Here is a 23,064-nt window from a genome sequence, read left to right as displayed (position 1 = left end):
TTAATAAAAGAAGAATAATGTTTGTTGAAGTTTTTAGGGATCAATATGTAACATTACTTCATTCTTTCCTAGTTTAAATGCAATAAAGAAATATGAGAGGAGGCAAATGTTGATGAAATGTAATTCATAATAGTGATAAATCTAATTGAATAAAATGGCTTCAGGAACTGTCAAATGGATGTGCTAGCAATTTCTCCTGAATTAAAAGTCAACTCCATCACATCACAGTTCTCCCTAATGCAAAGCCTGATCCAACAAGCTTACCTTGGCAGCCATAAAAGAAAGAAGCTGCAAAGTACGTGCCTAGAGAGTGGAGTCTTTCTCCCAGTTGGTCTCCTGTATCCAATAAGCCATTCCTTTTCCTCTAGGGAGGTCAGTGATGGAGTCTTCAGAAGTGGGAAGTATAACTCCCACACTTTCCTTTATTTCTCTTCCTTTACTCCCTTCCCATTGAAATGTAAAACATGAGCCCTAAGCATTCTCCCTCACATAGGATTTGCATTCCTTCCTCTTAGGTAATGTGAGGGTTCAATGAGATGTTAGTTTTGGTCTTCTCACCGTTCATCGCCTCTGGCGCAGAATCTGCAACAGGAATCTCCCAAAAATGTGCTCCTAAAATAGACATTACCCTGCAGTAATTTTATGGTTTTGCTCTTGCTATTCTCCCATTACTCCACTTTGGTATTGTTCTTCTCTTTTTCTTACAGCTTCCTCAAGTTTCTCTACATCACACAAATAAACAGTTCTTTCCTTTTATTTTCAGAAAAGTCTCTTACCTCTTTGTAGTAACATGCAGCCAATTAATATTTGAATTCTAAGTGATGATGAGCATTTATTCTGCTTGGGCAGCACCCACTGGTTGTTAAATATTTTAAATATTTCTCCTATTTATTTCATTACATTATGATAGTTTAATGGTTATTCAATGGTTAATTAGCTCAATGAGGAGTGCCTTAAAGCCTGGGCTTTCACTTACTCATTTTTATGTTGTATTTGTGTGTGTGTATTTATGTTTATTACTATGCATACTTTGCATGTGTTACGTAATGTAAACTACAAAGTGATATATAATTTTAAGGCATTTAAATTCACTTGAAATTAAATATTACTGATTATTGCAAAGACAAAGAATTCCAAATGATACATAGGGGGTTTAAAATATTCTCAGACCTGGGCTTATGGAGTATGCATATTGTATTTTTTATACACTTTCCACAAATGGTTTTTAAATTGATGAAAAAATATAAATATACTTAGGCTAATGAGGTCCAATGGAAGAAGCAGAACACATTACTGATCTCTTGCTCCCTCCCCCCTCTAACTGCTTCTTCTAACAAATACTGGGAGACCCACTGCAATAGGTAAGCGGATAGAGTTTGCTTCTTTTTGTTTCCCCATCTCAACCCACATGGGGAGGTTTTTGCTTAGTGCTTTTTAACGCCTTCTGAACTTATCTCTCTTTATATCTCTTTATATTATGGATTCAGGCTCTATTTTGCCCTTTATCTCTTTCCTAGGCTCCTCTCTACTATGTTCTCTGTGAGATGAAATTCTCCCTTCTAAATATCGTGTTCTTATCAATTTTACTGCCAGTGTTAATTTTCAAGAAGCTTTATACAGAAAAACAATCTTGCTTTCAGAAATCCTGAGCAAGAAAGGTAGCAATGAGTACCAGGAAAGAGATAAATGGAGGAACAGGTAGTATCTAAAGGTTTTTGTACAGCTAGGATTTTATATAAGCTAGTTGTTTTGCCTAAAGAGCCATGTCACATAGCATTCCTCAAGATGTGACCCACTGGCCACGTGCATCAGAGTTACCTGGGCTGATTGTGAAGCATGAGGATTCCTGGACCCCATTGCAAAACAGAATCTTTGGGACTGGATCCTGGGAATCTGCATCTTTTAAATCCCCTGCTTTATATTTTTGCTTTAAAGCCACCAATAGACAGGTACTTTACCCATCTCTCTCTCAAGATTTCTCAAAGTTTAGTCCATCAGGCCAGATTGAAATCAACTCTTTGTCATTTATTAATTGGATGAGTTCTATATTCTGCTGAAGATGCTGGCTTTCCATTTAATCCTAGTATGACTTGTTTTTGACAGTGATGAAACTGTTAAAGTCTAAAAATGCTTAATAAGACATTTTCAAAATTAGACGCTTAAGATGCTGGATACAGATCTCATTCTGTGATCCATTAGCTCTGTCTGGAACTGGACACTCCCTGAGCCTTCCAAAGGGATTTCCATTCCTGGGTCTATCAACACTTTGTTATAAATGTGTTGTGCTTAGGTAGGAGATTTCTGAGAAGGCTTTCAACATTATTATGCTAATGTACATCTTGGCCTACACAGAGGGATTCTATCATTCTGTCCCCAGCTGTCTTCTTTAGACCTTTCAAGTAATAACATTTACAACTGCTAGAACAAATGGCACTCACTGTGATTCAGGAGTCCTGTGCCCATCTTTCAACACAATTATGTTACTGGGTTGGCTGCGTTGTGTCAAATGGCTTCAACTGAGGAGGACAAGGGAAGACCTGGACCAGCAATCTCGGTCCTGTGACAGCAAGCAAAGAACTGCAGACTACCACTTCGGCCTTAAGCGCAAAGCAAAAGCATAGTTACACTCTCAGAGAGAGAGAGAGAGAGAGCCGGCTGTTTCTGAGAAGTGAAACCAGCATTCCTGTACAGGCTTAAGGGTGTTTTTAAGGAGCATTCTGCAGGGAGGCGGGGTGAGTGACAGGGGATCATTATTGGATTGACAGTCCCGAGCTCTGTAACAAGTTCACTATTGTGATTGCTCTAAGAAACGTCCACCAGGGCAGGGGAACCACATGTAGATTTTATTATAATGATGGTATAATGAGTTTGGGTTTACTATAGGTTATATGCCTGTCTGCTCTGGGCATGCACAGCCCAGAGAACTTCTCTCATGTTACTGTGCCCCCTCTTTATCAGGATAAGTTTGCCCAACACATGACTATAGTTTCGCCCGTTCTGGGTGGGGTCAAGGGACGGTCCCCAGATGGTTGAGGTGTGACTCGATTACTCCCTCTTGTCTTTTTGCCCCAGTCACCTCCTTGCTGTTATGTCAACAGCATCCCCAGATGACTGGGGTGTGACCTGATTATTCCTCTTTTGTCTTTTCGCCTCTGTCACCTTCTTGCTGCTAATGTCTGACTAACTTCCTAACAATTACAAATAGTATGTTATTTGGAAACTTAATTTGTCTTTAATCCAGTTTTAATGTCATCCATCATATGAAGACTTAATGCACACAATACTTTTAGCCCTGTAACTCTAGTATAAAAAGTTTCCTTCAATATATAGAAGAGTTCCTATTGGATATAACTGTATTAAAAGATATGGCAACCCAAGAATTTGACTATATAATAAATGAAGTGCTAAATATGTCTTAAAATTATTCACATTTGTGTCTAAAAACAATAATCTAAAGTATGTGTAATTTTTTAAATGAGTGGCTTATGTGTCTATATATATCTATGTCATGTAAAGTTAGGAAGCAATAATAAGCATACTAAAATTGATGCTTCATTTAAAACAAAAGCACTGTATTAAAATGGTCAATGGGTTATAATTAAATTATATTGGATACACTTACTTATATAAAAAGAACACAAAAATCGTTGCTAAATATTATGTTCTCTTTGCCAGTGTTTATCTATTCTGGAACACATTGCATAATGAAATTATAAATTATTATAGAAAAAAGTTGCCATTTATCTCTCTCAGCAGTTCTTCTTTTAATGCTGTTTTTCTTTGTGAGAACATTACTGTTAATCTTGTTCACTAGCATTTGGACGGTGCTTCTCACAAAAGTCCTTCTGGAAGGAAAAAGCTTTAACGCATTATTGGTCCTTGTGTAACAATGGTGACTGCTCTTGAATAAAAAGTTAATTCGGCGGCTTCCCTGGTGGCGCAGTGGTTGAGAGTCCGCCTGCCGATGTAGGGAACACGGGTTCGTGCCCCGGTCCAGGAAGATCCCACATGCCACGGAGCGCCTGGGTCCGGGAGTCATGGCCGCTGAGCCTGCGCGTCCGGAGCCTGTGCTCCGCAACGGGAGAGGCCACAACAGTGAGAGGCCCGCTTACCGCAAAAAAAAAAAAAAAAAGTTAATTTGGGATCATCCTAAAGATGGTTTTTTTTTGGAATTCCAGCTACTGCCCCGGGCACAATAGACTGTATTTTATGGTCCCTTTAATCTACAAATAGTATAGGCCACTTCCTGGAAATGATGTTTTCACTTTGTTATTTGTGGGTGATGAAACACTAAGTTTTAAAAATATATATATATATATCGTGTTCATGTTTCTTTCCTTTATCTGTTGAATAAATATCAACTTTCAAGACAATTGGCTATATTTAAACCTATGAATTTGGTTGACATCTGAATTTGATTTATTAAGTGATACATTGACTGTTTTACTTTTTCCTTAAGACAAATTTACAAGTTCTCTTGCTTTTTCAGTCATGGCAACAGTGAATTCTTAACCTGAAAATTGTCCTTAAAATGAAATAATGTTTACATTAAAAAACTCTTAATTATCTAATAAATATAGCTGCATTATATGTCTGCCTCATATATTACAAATTTGGACTTTTATATAAAGAGATTTTTGTACATAATCATAATATAAATAACACTGAAAAGAATATTTACAAGTAGAGACCACTCGAACTATCTTTGGGAATTACTGGTATTATAGAAAACCCATTTACTGTTATAACAATAAAATATAATACATAAAGTATCTGACCCCAGTTCCATAACTATTAGGCAATAGAACGTTTCTTAGAAGTTGGATGAAATAGGTGTGCATATTGTGGACAAAAAAATGTTGCCTGCCATATCAATAAACAAAGGATGTTTCAGTCCTTAAGCCAACAGCCACTGAAACCACCTTCAACGGTGCACCCTGAGGGGAACAAAGGATGGAAATAAACAGGATACTGGCCCCAGGTAGCTGAGGTGCATATCAAAGGAATGAGTTTATTAAACCCAGACTCTTGCATCTTCCCATACATCAAAAAGTGCAAAATTCATTAACTTGAGATGTTTGTCTTTCTTTGATTAACAGTAATCTTTTGATGTTCCAACTACTTGGGGTTTTGTTTTGCAAAAACTCCTATATTTCCTGGCTTCTCCCTTACCTCTTGGAGCAGGTCCCTCAGAGCTGTCTGAGAGGTTGCCTCCCCAATTTAAATCCTCAGCAAGTCTGCCAAATAAAACATAATTCTCAACTTTCAGATTGTGCATTTTTTCAGTTGACAATATAATAAGCAGTTAAGTATAAAAAGTAAGATTGTTGGATTAATGAAAGACAAGGTTTTTTTGTTTTGTTTTGTTTTTTAATTTGGACTACATAATATGCTTACTTTGACAGTATATATATATATATATATATATATATATATATATATATATATATGCATTTTAACCTCTCCACAACAATTCCAGCCTACTGTCCATCAGTTTTCCTGCTATAACAGATGACTTTAAATAGTTCATTGAATATCTATGTTGCTGTCTCTAAAAGTACTTGAAGCATGCTTATTTTTCACACCTACAGTCATTAATGAGATTTTATCTTTTTTCAATTCCAAGTTTTTTTTGTTTTTTTTTTTGCAGTACACGGGCCTCTCACTGCTGTGGCCTCTCCCGTTGAGGAGCACAGGCTCTGGATGCTCAAGCTCAGCGACCATGGTTCACGGGCCCAGCCGCTTCGTGGCATGTGGAATCTTCCCAGACTGGGGCACGAACCCGTGTCCCCTGCCTCGGCAGGCGGACTCTCAACCACTGTGCCACCAGGGAAGCCCCAATTCCAAGTTTTTTAATGCCTCTGGGTACCCTGCATTACCACAAATCCAAATGATAGAAAATAAGTGATTTACTGAGTATGAAACTAAATATATTTACTTCATTTAAAATGATGCAGATTTAGAATGATGAGATAAAACATTTGCTATAGCAGTGAAATCATGTAGGAGACAAATATGATACTAATATGACATGTGATCCACAGTCCCTGCAGAAGCTACCTAAGGAAGTAGCAGTGATGCTACACCAGGATTCTGGGTGACAACTGCAGATAATAGCCTCTAGGTACTTTTCAGGAGAGCTGATGCTGTCATAAGACCTTTTGTTACCAAATGCAAGTTCCTGTGCCCGTTCATTGCACAGTGAAGCCAAACAAACCAAAACGCTGGGGTTTAGAGCAGAGAAAGTTTTTATTGCAGGGCCAAGCAAGGGCAACGGGTGGCTTGTGCTCAAAAACTGCAAACTCTCTGAAGGGTTTCAGCAAAGCATTTTTAAAGGCAAGGTGAGGGAGGGGCATCCTAAGGTTTGTGATCAGCTCATGCACAATTCTCTGGTTGGTTAATGGTGATCAATCCTTAGGTGCCAGAAGGTCTGGGAGCTACATGTTCACGATCACCAAGTAGTTAAATTTCTTCCATTTGGTGGTGGTTTTAGCATCTGAAAAACTAAGGAAATATGCATCAGATACTGTTATCTAAGCACTTCAGAGAGGAGCTAAAGCAGAGCATATGCGGGAGGAGTGGCCCCACAGGGTCCTGCTCAGGTACACTTTCACGAGATAACCCTTCAGATCCCAAGTTGATCATGATACTGGATGGTCAGAACGCATGTTAGATCAAGATGAGAACAAGTGCATAGAAGGAATGACCCCAGTATATCAAACTGCAACTTCAGAAATGGGCCTTGAAAGTCTCCTCCACACACAGAGATTGCAGTTGAGAAGAGGCAGCTGACGACACAGATTTTCCAAATGGGAGATGAGAGAATTGACTGTGGTACAGGCCAGAAAAAGTGCTTGCAGTCTGCACCTGCAGACCTGCCTGTAAAAATAACACCCTGCAAAGACCTTCCCGGTTCCAAATTTGTTGATGCATGTTTATGTATTCATCCAAGTCATAAATATGATGAGAAATGCACTAAATAAGATTGTCCCTATGGGGCAGGAGATAGATGGGCCCCGGGCTGAGTAGCTGGAGTTTGTCCCCTGTAGACAGATACTCCAAAATAGCGGGGAGCGAAAGAAGAGCTGAGCCCCGCCCAGATAAAAGATAGAAACCACATATTTCTCATTCTCGAGGTCAAGGAGACCTTCCTGACTACATATGCACAGAAAGGCTCCTGGGAGGTCAAGAAAGGAGTGACGTCAACCTACCCATAGGCCTCTTCACTAGAATCCACCTTGGCTAAGAGATGCATTCGCACACATCAGAGGACCCTGAGATAAACCAAATACGGACTCAGAATCAGGCAAAGCAAGATAATTGGCCAAAGGGAACCTGGAAGAAATGCCCCGTGTAAGTGCTTCAAACTACCACGAGCACTCAACTCTCTCTCTCTGAGCTCGCCCATATGTGCCTATTTACACGCACTCTTTTTTTCCTCCTAATAAACACTTTACTTGTTCCACTTCTTTCCTTCTCTCTGTGGAAACTCATTTCTGCACAGCTGATGGGCCAGGGGTTCATCACAGGCCACTGGTCCCTGGTGGTCTAGTGCCTAGGATTCAGCGCTCTCACTGCAGCGGCCTGGCTTCAATCTTTGGCGGGGAACCAAAACCCTGCTTCAAGCCTCTGCAGGCCGAGGCCACCTGGGATCACCTACACTATCAGGAAGAATCCCAGTAATGTCTTTTAAAAAGCAGCTAATCAAATTTCAATATATGTGTATCAAATCAACACCTGGTAAACCTTAAACTTACACAATTACACAGTGTTATATATGTCATTATATCACAATAAAAGCAGGAAAAAAAGCAGCCATAACATCAGCGCTACATTCTAATAAGTCACCTCTGCCATTTCCTGTCTGATCATAAAAAGTGAAATATTCTTTTTATCATCTAAACACTTCAGATTTAACAGTTTACAAAACCAGACTTTTCATTTTACCATCTGGAAATTACTATACTACCGTGCTTCAAAACCAATTCAGCCTCAAACCAGCATAAAACCCAGGCCCACCAAAATATCTTGCATATTCGAAGAATTTTTGTCTTCAGATAAAAGCTATTCTGTAGATCTTGTCCAATTATTGAAACTTGAGATATATTATTTTATTACAAAAATATTTATTTTCTCTCTGATATGCCTAATTTTTCAAATGGCTGAGTTTATTAAGTGGTCTTAACATGAGTTGTTGCTATTTTGTTACTATGAAAGAAAATCAGTATAAGAAACATCAAATCTTTTTGTATTTTGAGGCAAAAGAGAAAAAGGAAATAAGAACCATGCAATTTTATCCCTCGGTTTTAACAATATTTGCATCTTTATAATTATGTCAGCATTACTTTTTTTTTTTTCTACCTTTGCCATAAATCTATGTGCAAATCTGGAAAGGTTTATTTAGGATAGCAAAGCGAACCTCCAGTTCCCTATGTATCCATCAGAGTTGAATCACAGCATGTAATATACCTTCTTTTTTCTCCAAGCACCAGAAAATACTACTTAATTACACCACAGCCTCTCCTGAGCCCTGCTGTCACTATGATGATGATGGTTTTTCTCACTATTCCTGCTTTTCTTTGGTTAATTAGTTGCTTTCTGGGAGGATATATCGAGAACTTTGAATCCTCTCACTGCCCCATGAATAAGAATGTCTATATTTCAATAATTAAATACTTTTGGAGAGAATGCAGACAAACCCAACTTCTAACCTATTCCCCTTTATGCAGACAATGGTCTTTATTAATAACCAAGAGCATAAGGAATGCAAAATACAATCAAAGACATAGGCTCCACATAAAAGTAGTTCAACTTCTAACTGGGCTAAAAGACTAATAAGCCTGTAAAGATATTTTAAAATATGAAGCAATAATTGGTCAAAGTAAAAACATGGATCAAAAATAATCCCCCCTAAGGTTTCAGAAAATGTTTGTAAGCTGGGTTAGAACTGGAAGAAACTGAGTATTGAGGAAACATTAGTTATCTTGTATATTGTGAAAAGGAAAATTGAAGTAATTATGATTTGTTCTATGACATCTATAGACATAAAAAGGACCTAAATTGTGTAATAATTCAATAAAACCATTTTACACAACACACTAAGATTTTCTTTTAAATTTAAATAATTTGAAGGCTCAGAAAAATGCCTCAAAAATAACAAAGATTACAAACAGTGGGATCACACCATTGGCTACCAATTACTATACAGTAGCAGTGGCTTGTCTTGATGTGACACAGCATGAATTTTTTTCCCAGTAGATAATAAAGGTGAATTTTTTCCTGCCTTTTGTTGGTGGTTATACACAGTATTAACTCAGGATCCTAGTCGTGGAACTGAAACATACTTTCATTGTTTCTAACCTTGATTTCTCTGAGAGGTATTTCTGTTTTATTTTATTTCAAAGATATTTAAACGCTTAAACTAAAAATCTAAATTGCTTTTCTCTAATTACTATTACTCAAGTCAAATTAATATTGATAGTAATTGAAAGTGTTTCTTTACCTGAATATAATTACATTTATTTTTATGAACGATTAAAAAAATTTAGTTGCTAGAATTAGCTAATTATAAAATGATAGAAAAACAACTATTACACAGATTTGTGGAGTATATTTGAGGAAACTCGTGTAACATTTTCAATTATATTAAATATAATGATCCTTATATTGTTTTTGTTCAGGAAAATAAAATTTAATGTTGGACATAAATTAGTAGCAAACCTTTAGATTAACAATCTAAATTGAGAATTTAACCGTTCATGTTAATGTTATTTCTATTTAGATAAGGAAAAATAGGTTTGTCATAAAATAATAATAATAAACAATGAGGAAATTTGTGTTATCTATGTCAGTGGTCTCAAATTTTATCACTGGATCAGAATCACCGGAAGGTCTTCTTCGAAAAAGATTGTTAGACCCCATTCTCAGAGTTTCAGATTCAGCATGTCTGAGGTGGTGCTCAAGAATTTGCACTTCTAACAAGTTCCCAGGTGATGTTAGTACCATCCACACTTCGAAAACAATTAGGGATGGACTATTAAAAAGATTATTTGCAAATAATAAACAAAGCAAAATAGAACAGTGACAATGATAACAAACAATATAAAATGCTATTCCTTGCTCTATTTTTCTACCTTTGCAACAGCAATTCTAAACAATGTCAGTGTTAAATTAACTCTTCCAATGGAGGTTACATAGCTCCCTCCCACCCTCTTTGAGAGAGAGAAAGAAAGGAGAGGAGAGAAGAGGACAGGACAGGATAGGATGGGAGAGTAGGCAAAGGTAGATACACATATTCATCTTTGTAGATGAATAAATAGCAGGGACGTAGGCTTGCTGGCCATACATACTACCATTTCCAACAGTTTTCTGAGATATCTATTCTATATCTATATCTATATCTGTATCTGTATCTATGTCTATGTCTATGTCTATGTCTATGTCTATATATATATCTAGCTATAGCCAACTTGGCAACTCTCTTTACACCCTACATACGAGTTAGAACAATATTCCCAAGTGTAGAATAGACTTTTTAAAACCTAATGTGTCCCACAAGTCATTGTACTTTCTTTTATATGGTGAAAGTGTGAGAAACAATGATTCATTCTTTACCTTGGTCTGCATGGTCCAGACAGTTGGATTTCTGTTCATGTGGAAGTACTGAAATTTATAAAGGCTTTTGTAGCACATTTGTCCTACAAAGGCCTCCAATGCACTTGCCATGTTTTTCCTCATCCCACCTTATTTACATAAAGTCATCAATATAGTGGATCACTTTGAAATCTTGCGGGATGTACAGACAGAACAGTTATCTTTAGACAGAGAGGAGAGTTAGCATAGCCCTGGTGCAAGACTGTATATACACAGTTTTCCATCCTGTATAAATCTGAACTGTTTCTGATCCTCCTTTCTGATACGGATGAAAAAGATTGCATACAACAGGTAAATGGTCACACAACATGTATCTGAGGTTGGGATAATATTCTGTAGTGAAGATACCACATGTTTAGCATAGCACCTGCAATTAGGGACACTATTTATTTGCAGAGTATATATATATATATATATATATACATATATATATATATATATATATACACACATATATATATTTTGGTTTTACAACACATTTGTTTTTCTTAAGTTTTAAAAATTTTTTATTGGAGTATAGTTGATTTACAATGTTGTGTTAGTTTCAGGTGTACAGCAAAGTGAATCAGTTATACAGTTTTACATATATATACACATATATGTATATATATATATGCATATATATACATATATATATATGCATTATTTTTCAGATTCTTTCCCCATATAAGTTATTACAGAATATTGAGTAGATTTTTGTTTTTGTTTTAGGACACTTTTTTTTATTGGAGTATAGTTGATTTACATGCAGGGCACTATTTATTTGAATCTTTGGTAGTCTACTGTGACTCCCTTGGATCTGTATGGCTTTGAAGCGGCATATCTGATAAGTTAAATCAAACTGTATCAAAGATCACCACATTTGAGCGAGACCTTCAAGATGACAGAGGAGTAAGACGCGGAGATCACCTTCCTCCCCACAGATACATCAGAAATACATCTACACGTGGAACAACTCCTACAGAACACCTACTGAACGCTGGCAGAAGACCTCAGACTTCCCAAAAGGCAAGAAACTCCCCACGTACCTGGGTAGGGCAAAAGAAAAAAGAAAAAAAAAAGAGACATAAGAATAGGGATGTGACCTGCACCTCTGGGAGGGAGCTGTGAAGGAGGAGAAGTTTCCACACACTAGGAAGCCCCTTCCCTGGTGGAGACGGGGTGAGGGAGGGGCCAGGGGGAAGCTTCAGAGCCACGGAGGAGAGTGCAGCAACAGGGGTGCAGAGGTCAAAGCAGAGAGATTCCCGCACAGAGGATAGGTGCCAACCAGCACTCAACAGCCTGAGAGGCTTGTCTGCTAACCCGCCGGGGCGGGTGGGGGCTGGGAGCTGAGGCTCGGGCTTCGGTCAGATTGCAGGTAGGGGACTGGGGTTGGCTGCGTGAACACAGCCTGAAGGGGGCTAGTGTGCCACAGTTAGCCGGGAGGGAGACCGGGAAAAAGTCTGGACCTGCCTAAGAGGCAAGCGACCATTGTTTCAGGGTGCGTGAGGAGAGGGGATTCCTTCCCCATGTGCCCACAGAAGGGAGAGCACCACCTAACCAAGCTATAGAGATGGGCACAACCCATGGTATCAGCTCGGACCACAGAGATGGGCATGAAACGCTAACACTGCTGCTGCTGCCACCAAGAATCCTGTGTGGGAGCACAGGTCACTACCCACGCCCCCCTGGGAGCCTGTGTAGCACGCCACTGCCAGGGTCCCGGGATCCAGGGACAACATCCCCGGGAGAACACATGGCGTGCCTCAGGCTGTTGCAACCTCATGCCAGACTGTGTCACCGCAGGCTCGCCCTGTATTCCAATTATGACTACTGTACCCCTCCCTCTCCGCAGCCCGAGTGAGCAAGAGCTCCCTAATCAGCTGATGCTTTAACTCACTTCTGTCTGGGCGGGCAACAGATGGCTGAGGGCGACCTACACGCAGAGGTGGGGCCAAAACCAAAGCTGAACCCCAGGAGCTGTGTGAACAAAGAATAGAAAGGGAAATTTCTCCATGCAGCCTCAGGAAGAGTGGATTAAATCCCCGCAGACAACTTGATGTACCCTGCATCTGTGGAATAATTGAACAGGCAATGATCATCCCAGAACTGAGGCAGTGGACTTTGGGAGCAACTGTAGACTTGGGGTTTGTTATCTGCAACTGATTTGTGTCTGATTTTAATGTTTATATTAGTTTAGTTTTTAGCACTTTTTATCATTGGTGGAGTTATTTATTGGTTTAGTTGCTCTCTTCTTTTTTTAAATTATTATTGTTTTTATTTTAATAATTTTAAAAAATATATTAATTTAATTTAACTTAATTTATTTAATTTTCTTTCCTTTTTTCTCCCTTTTCTTCTGAGCTGTGTGGTTGACAGAGTCTTAGCGCTCTGGCTGGTATCAGGACTGAACCTCTGAGGTGAGAGAGCTGAGTTCAGGACATTGGACCACCAGAGACCTCCGGCCCCCATGTAATATCAATCGGCAAGCACTCTCCCAGAGATCTCAGTCTCAATGCTAAGACCCAGCTCCACCCAACGGCCAGCAACATCCAGTACTGGACACCTCATGCCAAACAACTAGTGAGACAGGAACACAAGCCTACCCATTAGCAGAGAGGCTGCCTAAAATCATAATAAGTCACAGACACTCCAAAACACACCACCGGATGTGGCACTGCCCACCGGAAAGACAAGATGCAGCCTCATCCACCAGAACACAGGGAACAGTCCCCTCCACCAGGAAGCCTGCACAAACCACTGAACCAAACTTACCCACTGGGGGCAGACACCAAAAAAAATGGGAACAATGAACCTGCAGCCTGAAAAAAGGAGACCCCAAACACAGTAAGTTAAGCAAAATGAGAAGACAGAGAAATACACTGCGGATGAAGGAGCAAGGTAAAAACACACCAGACCAAACAAATGAAGAGGAAATAGGCAGTCTACCTGAAAAAGAATTCAGAGTAATGATAGTAAAGATGATCCAAAATCTTGGAAATAGAATGGAGAAAATGCAAGAAATGTTTGACAAGACTTAGAAGAACAAAAGAGCGAACAAACAATGATGAACAACACAATAAATGAAATTAAAAATTCTCTAGAAGGAATCAATAGCAGAATAACTGAGGCAGAAGAACGGATAAGTGACCTGGAAGATAAAATAGTGGAAATAACTACCACACAGCAGAATAAAGACAAAAGAATGGAAAGAATTGAGGACAGTCTCAGAGACCACTGGGTCAACATTAAATGCTCCAACATTTGAATCATAAGGATTTCAGAAGAAGAAGAGAAAAAGAAAGGGTCTGAGAAAATATTTGAAGAGATTATAGTTGAAAACTTCACTAACATGGGAAAGGAAATACTCAATCGAGTCCAGGAAGCTCAGAGTCCCATAAAGGATAAATCCAAGAAGAAAAATGAAAAGGCATATTAATCAAACTATCAAAAATTAAATACAAAATATTAAAAGTTGCAAGGGAAAAGCAACAAATAATCTACAACAGAATCCCCATAAGTTAACAGCTGATCTTTCAGCAGAAACTCTGCAAGCCAGAAGGGAGTGGCAGGACATACTTAAAGTGATTAGGGGGAAAAACCTACAACCAAGATTACTCTACCCAGCAAGGATCTCATTCAGATTCAATGGAGAAAATAAAACCTGTACAGACAAGTGAAAGCTAAGAGAATTCAGCACCACCAAACCAGCTTTACAACAAATGCTAAAGGAACTTCTCTAGGCAGGAAACACAAGAGAAGGAAACGATCTACAAAAACAAACCCAAAACAATTAAGAAAATGGTAATAGGAACATACATTTCAATCATTACCTTAAATGTAAATGGATTACATGCTCCAACCAAAAGACATAGACTGGCTGAAAGGATACAACAACAAGATCCATATATATGCTGTCTACAAGTGACCCACTTCAGATCTAGAGACAAATACGGACTGAAAGTGAGGGGATGGAAAAAGATATTCCATGCAAATGGAAATCAAAAGAAAGCTGGAGTAGCAATTCTCATATCAGAAAAATAGACCTTAACATAAAGACAATTACAAGAGACAAAGAAGAACAATACATAATGATCAATGGATCAACCCAAGAAGAAGATATAACAATGGTATATATTTATGCACCCAACATAGGAGCACCTCATTACATAAGGCAAATACTAACAGCATAAAATGGGAAATCAACAGTAACACAATAAATAGTAGGGGAGTTGAACACCCAACTTTCACCAATGGACAGATCATCCAAAATGAAAACAAATAAGGAAACATAAGCTTTAAATGACACATTAGACAAGATACACTTAACTGATATTTATAGGACATTCCATCCAAAAACAACAGAATACACTTTCTTCTCAAGTGCTCATGGAGCATTCTACAGGATAGATCATATCTTGGGTCACAAATCAAGCCATGGTAAATTTAAGGAAATTGAAATCATATTGTACCCTTTCCAACCACAATGCCATGAGCCTAGATAACAATTACAGGAAAAAACTTTAGAAAATACAAACACATGGAGGGTAAAAAATACACTACTAAATAACCAGGAGATCACTGAAGAAATGAATGAGGAAATCAAAAAATACCTAGAAAAAAATGACAGTGAAGACATGACAACCCAAAACCTAAGGGATGCAGCAAAAGCAGTTCTAAGGGAAGTTTATAGCAATACAATTCTACCTCAAGAAACAAGAAAAATCTCAAAAAAACAACCTAAACTTACACCTAACGCAATTAGAGAAAGAAGAACAAAAAAAACCCCCAAAGTTAGAAGAAGGAAAGAAATCATAAAGATCAGATCAGAAATAAATGAAAAACAAATGAAGGAAAACATAGCAAACGTCTATAAAACAAAAAGCTGGCTCTTTGAGAAGATAAACAAAATTGATAAGCCATTAGTCAGATTCATCAAGAAAAGAAGGGAGAAGACTCAAATCAACAGAATTAGAAATGACAAAGGAGAAGAAACAACTGACTGCAGAAATACAAAGGATCATGAGAGATTACTACAAGCAACTCTATGCCAATAAAATGGACAACCTGGAAGAAATGGACAAATTCTAAGAAAAGCACAACCTTCTAAGACTGAACCAGGATGAAACAGAAAACATAAATAGACCGATCACAAGCACTGAAATTGAAACTGTGATTAAAAATTTTCCAACAAACAGAAGCCCAGGACCAAAAGGCTTCACAGGCGAATTATATCATACATTTAGAGAAGAGCTAACGCCTATCCTTCTCAAACTCTTCCAAAATATAGCCGAGGGAGGAACACTCCTAATCTCATTCGACAAGGCCACCATCACCCTGATACAAAAACCAGAAAAAGAGTCACAAAAAAAGAAAACTACAGGCCAATGTCACTGGTGAACATAGATGCAAAAATCCTCAAAACTAGCAAACAGAATCCAACAGCATATTAAAATGATCATACACCATGATCAAGTGGGATTTATCACAGGTATGCAAGGATTCTTCAATATATGCAAATTAATCAATGTGATACACCATATTAGCAAATTGAAGGATAAAAACCATATGATCATCTGAATAGATACAGAAAAACTTCTGACAAAGTTCAACACCCATTTATGATTAAAAACTCTCAAGAAAGTAGGCATAAAGGGAACCTACCTCAACATAATAAAGGACACATATGACAAGTCCAGAGCCAACATCATTCTCAATGGTGAAAAACTGAAAGCATTTCCACTAAGATCAGGAACACGACAAGGTTGCCCACTCTCACCACTATTATTCAACATTGTTTTGGAAGTTTTAGCCACAGCAATCAGAGAAGAAAAAGAAATTTAAAAATCCTAATTGGAAAAGAAGAAGTAAAGCTGTTACTGTTTGCAGACGACATGATACTATACACAGAGAATCCTAAAGATGCTACCAGAACACTACTAAAGCTAATCAATGAATTTAAATTGATTAATTTAAATTATTGAATTTAAAGTAGTGGGATACAAAATTAATGCACAGAAATCTCTTGCATTTCTATACACTAACACCAAAAAATCTGAAAAAGAAATTAAGGAAATACTCCCATTTACCACTACAACAAAAAGAATAAAATACTTAGGAATAAACCTACCTAAGGCGAAAAAAGACCTGTATGCAGAAAACTGTAGACCCTGATGAAAGAAATTAAAGATGACATAAACAGATTGAGAGATATACCATGTTCTTGGATTGGAAGAATCAACATTGTGAAAATGACTATACTACCCAAAGCAATTACAGTTTCAATGCAATCCCTGTCAAACTACTAATGGCATTTTAGACAGAACTAGAACAAAAAAATTTCACAATTTGTAGGGAAACAAAAAAGACCCCAAATTACCAAAGCAATCTTGAGAAAGAAAAACGGAGCTGGAGGAATCAGGCTCCCTGACTTCAGACTATACTACAAAGCTACAGTAATCAAGACAGTATGGTACAAAAACAAAATATAAATCAATGGAAGAAGATAGAAAGCCCAGAGATAAGCCCATACACATATGGTTACCTTATCTTTGAGAAAGGAGGCAAGAGTATATAATGAGAAAAGGTAGGCTCTTTAACAAGTGGTGCTGGGAAAACTGGACAACTACATGTAAAAGAATGAAATTAGAACACTCCTTAACACCATACACAAAAATAAACTCAAAATACATTAAAGACCTAAATGTAAGGCCAGATACTATAAAACTCTTAGAGGAAAATATAGGCAGAACACTCTATGACATAAATCACAGCAAGATCCTTTTTGACCCACCTCCTAGAGAAATGGAAATAAAAACAAAAATAAACAAATGGGACCTAATGAAACTTCAAAGCTTTTGCACAGCAAAGGAAACCATATACAAGACAAGAAGACAACCTTCAGAATGTGAGAAAATATTTGCAAAGAAGCAACTGACAAAGGATTAATCTCCCAAATTTACAAGCAGCTCATGCAGCTCAATATCAAAAAACAAACAATCCAATCCAAAAATGGGCAGAAGACCTAAATAGACATTTCTCCAAAGAAGATATACAGATTGCCAACAAACACATGAAGGGTGCTCAACATCACTAATCATTAGAGAAATGCAAATCAAAACTACAATGAGGTATCACCTCACACCAGTCAGAATGGCCATCATCAAAAAGTCTACAAACGATGAATGCTGGAGAGAATGTGGAGAAAAGGGAATGCACTCTTGCACTATTGGTTGGAATGTGAATTGATACAGCCACTATGGAGAACAGTATGGAGGTTCCTTAAAAAACTAAAAATAGAACTACCATATGACCCAGAAATCCCACTACCTGGCATATACCCTGAGAAAACCATAATTCTAAAAGAGACATGTACCCCAATGTTCATTGCAACACTACTTACAATAGCCAGAACATGGAAGCAACCTAAGTGTCCATCAACAGATGAATGGATAAAGAAGATGTGGCACATATATACAATGGAATATTACTCAGCCATGAAAAGATACGAAATTGAATTATTTGTAGTGAGGTGGATGGACCTAGAGTCTGTCATACAGAGTGAAGTAAGTCAGAAAGAGAAAAACAAATACCGTATGCTACACATATATATGGAATCTAAAAAAAAAAAAAATGCTCTGATGAACCTAGGGGTAGGACAGGAATAAAGATACGGATATAGAGAATGGACTTGAGGACACAGGGAGGGAGAAGTGTAAGCTGGGACGAAGTGAGAGAGTAACATTGGCGTATATACACTACCAAATATAAAATAGATAGCTAGTGGGAAGCAGCTGCATAGCACCCGGAGATTAGCTCAGTGTTTTGTGACCACCTAGAGGGGTGGGATATAGAGGGGTGGGATACAGAGGGGAGGGAGACACAAGAGGGAGTGGATTTGGGGATATATGTATACATATAGCTGATTCACTTTGTTATACAGCCGAAACTAACACAACATTGTAAAGCAATTATACTCTAATAAAGATGTTAAGAAAAAAAGATCGCTACATTTGCATTATTTCAGATCTTTTAGGATGGCACTATTATCTTTTATTTACATGGGTTAGGACATTATTTTTGAATTACATTCTTGGCAGGAAGTGAGGCAGGACATTTCAGAGACTTTCACTTTTCTCACCCTGAGGATCGGTCTTACCCTACCATCCAAGAAACCAATATGCAGGCTGTGCTATCTACCATGTATGCCTTCAGATACTGAGGGGGAAAAGAAAAATCTACAAAGAGATGTTTCTCTGAACCAGTGAACCAAGGGTGAGGTGAAACTAGGCAAAGACTCTATTTATTATCCTGTCTCCATATATCTCTCTTTCTAACAAAGGACCTTAAGGATGCTTCATTTCCCTACTTTCAATATCAGTTAAAACTGTATGATAGTCTTCTAATGTTTTGGGTATTTTCCTTTCCCAGTGTACTCCAGCCCAATAAAATGGCCCTGGGTTCCACTGGGGAATAGATGAGGAAGTCATTGCTGTGTACACTTGTCATGAAATTTCAGGGCTGTTATTTTGGGGTCACTGCTTATCCTTTAGACCAAGCATTATGGACCTAACAAGTGCCTCAGATCTGTAAACTGGGCAACAGGTTGTGACGTTTTATTGGCATAGCTCTATGTAACCTCTTGATCACCAACAGATTTTGGTTGTGTAGACTGACCAATTTCCTTTTTGGCTCCCCAACTATCTTTCCTCTAGGGATGCTGTTTTTTGATTAACTACCTCTACTGAGTAGTCAATTAAGGGTCAGAAACCCTTGGCTGCCACTCCAACTTGGCCTCTAGGGAAGATTGTATCTGTCAGTTAAGAGCCACCACCTGGCATCTGTAAGTTCAGTATTGTATTATCTTCATTGCTATAAGTAAGCAAACTTCTAAAACAGCATCTCCTACTTTTGTCTGAAAGAGTTGTAGGACCTAACCAACATGTGCTAGTAAGATTCAAGAGAGCAAAAATAGGTCTGAATTCTGATCAAGGTCAAATGGAACATAAATTTGATTACAGAAAATATATAGATGTATAAATATAGAATTTACAGAGTACACCACACAGGCAAGGAACCTGTTGCAGTTTGATCACTGAAATTCTCAGCGACACTGGGGACCCTCTCACCAGTGTATTTCTTATTATCTTGGTCACTATAATATCTCCTGGTCCCCCATTTCAGGACACAGTCGTCTTGTAGGCAGTCTAGTCTTCCATCGTATAATAATTCTGCTCTGTCCTATTGTCTGAACATTTTGATCTATACTTCCAGTTTCTACAGTGGAATACTTCATACTTCTACTTCACCTAGTATAGGTCATTGTCTTGCCAAAGTTTTTAAGGACATTTCAGCAGCATATTTGCACTGTGTCCTAGGGTCCTCACCTGGGTGTTCTACTTTGTGAATTATGTATTTATGTATATCTAGATTTCCTTAAGGGTCCCTTGTAACCTTTTTAGACACAGCAATTCACCATACAAGTTATGTTTTCACCTAACCCAATTACAAAGCACATGGCTAGGAGGTCAAATGGAAGCATATCTTGAGGAGACTATATTTTGACTCTCAGGACAGAGGCATCTGTGTTTTCTTTAAGCAAGGAGAGACTACTATGCACTAAAAAACAGAGTAAGCCATTTCTCGAGATTCAGAGGACTCAAGGTCTGGAGATTTGATAATATCTGTTTCTCATCACAGACAGGGCTCCATTCTTTCCCATTCTGGGGCCTGGACCTCAGCAAAACATACATGTATACTTAGATAAAGAAAAGTCTGAACTCAGTGCCTTCTATGATTAAGTTGTGAGTCTCGTCCTGAACGTTGTCTGTTCTCTAACTGACAGAGATGGATGTTGCTTATTAAGCTGCCAACTTTATCATTGGCTATTACATAAAGGCTTCAATTAATGATTAATCATCCTCAGCCTTCTTTTGTCTTTCTCCTCAACAGCAATCCATTTCCATTGTCTTTATAGTTCCTATCTCTCCTATGTTTCTCAACTGACTGATACGGACCAATTGTTGGTACATGTCTTTCCAATGGCACACTACCACACTCACCACCGATGAAAACGTTAACAAATACACTGCTAACACATGCCACGGACAAGCATTGTCCATGTTTGACTTGCTAGTGATGGAGTCTTTCTTACTAGCCTGCAAGTAGTGATCCAACTCCAATATCCTGTCTTAATGTCTGTTTTCTCAGCTCACTTCTGGAGCCATCACTGACTCTTGGTGAAGTACACTAGGAAGTGTACTCTGAGATGAAAATGAGCATGCAGTATATTTATTATCCAGTGCTCTAAGGATCAACATCTTGGGGCAGAAAAAAAAAAAAGCATAATTGGGCAGAGGGAGAAACTGGAGTGCAAAGCAGTATAAATAAAACTTTTGGCTGACCCTGCAGCGATATTGAATACTGGATGGCCCCTCAGTGATTTGCTGTGTGGGGCAAGAGGCTAGATCTTGTATTTTCACAATGACAGTCACTGATTGCAGAAGTAGGTGGACAGTTGGTAAAATAACTGTATTCAGCAAAGGACAATTCATAAAGAGGACTGAGAATCTAAGCATGTCATCTAGCCTCACTCCCAGCAGCCGGGAGGATAATCCTGCCATGCTGGAGGAGAATCTGGATGGCACGGTATGGTATCCACCACATTGGCACACAGGGCTGTTTCTCTACTCAGGCTATGGAAAAAAAACGTCAAGTTCCAAAAATCTCTGCTTCAACTGTATATGATGCTTTCTATGATTCCTGCTACTGCTTCTGTGCTCCAGTTAGATAGTTTAGTCTCTCCAGGTTGCTACAAACAAGTTTTTGACACTACCTAAGGAAGCTTTCTCTAACTTTATACTGCCTTTCTCCATTCCAGATCCCAAGCAGACAAAGAGGCACTCACGTTGTCTTCCTTTACTCATTTAATAATTGAAATTGTATTTCTTTTTCAATGTAATACAGATGTTTCCACCTGAGCAGTGGATTGATACTCCTCCCTTCGCAAGAAACTTACCCTATGAGTAATGCATTATTTGTATTAGATACTTCATAATTTTCCATTTCTGCATAATGAATTATTACTGCTTTTGTAGTTTATAAAAACGAATTTATTCTCTCTCAATTTACAGCGTTTAGGAGTCCCAAGTATAGGTTAGTAGGATTGAGATCTCACCTGAGGCTTGGGGTCCTCTTCCAAGCTTTTGTGATTGTTGGCAGAATTCTGTTTCTATGATTACATGATTGAAGTCCCCATTTTCTTCCCGGGTGTTCTCAGCTCTTAAGACTACAGTGAGTTCTCTGCTGTATACCCCCCTCCAGAGAACCACTTACAACCTGACAGACAGCTTACCTCACCAAGACGGGCAGTCTTGTAATTATCTCTAGTCTGCTACTGTCTTATATAACATAATGTAATCATAGGAGTGCTTATCTTATCATCTTTGTTGTATAACATAACCTAATTATGGAAGTGATCTCATTTGCAGACTTCACTCACACTCAAAGAGAGGGAATTATTCAGATTATGTACAACACAGCACAGAAATCTAAGGGGTCAACTCAGAATTCTACCTACAACATTATATTAAATGTGTCATTATTTTGCTTAACTCTTTTGTGATTTTTTTCTTATATTCATCTTTCTTTTAAAAAGTTTTAGCTAAGACTATCAATTATTCCCATACTGTTAAATCCAATTGAAGTTATAAATAACTATAATTGAACAGTTACAGACAATTGTAAGCTATCATCTTCCTTGACCTTTTTGCAGAATGCAACCTCTTAACCATTTCTGAAACATGACACTCCTCCCCTAACTCATTAAAAAGATGTGTCATTTTACTTTCTAAGGCTAATAGGGGTCAATGGTATGACAATACTTGACTATTTTTTGCTCCTTCCAAGGAATAGGTTATGAGTGTTCCTCAGTAATAGGCAAATAAATCCTGATCTAACCACTCATTGGATATTTTCACACTACTAATTCTTTAGAAAACCTATGAAACTGATCTGTCTTCTTCCACATATGCTAGGGTTATGCCAAATTCTATAGCATTTGTGGTTATCCGGAGGTGGACATACATCCTTAAACTGAGTCCCCGAGGACCCTGATGAGCAGGATGGAAGCTGGCAATAATAAATACACTATTAAAATGCAACATAAAAATGTAAACTTACCTTTAAAAAAGCTGAGCTTTAGAAACACAGAATCATAAGTCCAAGAAATATATGTACAGAGATTGATTAAAGAAAAAAATAGATATGAAACATGAGTATAGCTTCTGTATAAAATATCTGCATTGCCAGTGCTGGCTGAACAGATCCATAACTGTTGAAATTTTTCCTGCTGAGCATGAGAACACAACTGCAAGGTGTTTCTGTACCAGATTTTTGTTAAGACATATCAGACACAAATCTACAATGCTTCCA

This window comes from Stenella coeruleoalba (genome assembly GCF_951394435.1).
Source record: "Stenella coeruleoalba genome assembly, chromosome: 3".
Lineage (NCBI taxonomy): Eukaryota > Metazoa > Chordata > Mammalia > Artiodactyla > Delphinidae > Stenella > Stenella coeruleoalba.
The sequence above is the reverse complement of the archived record's forward strand: the minus strand, read 5'-3'. Positions refer to the sequence as shown.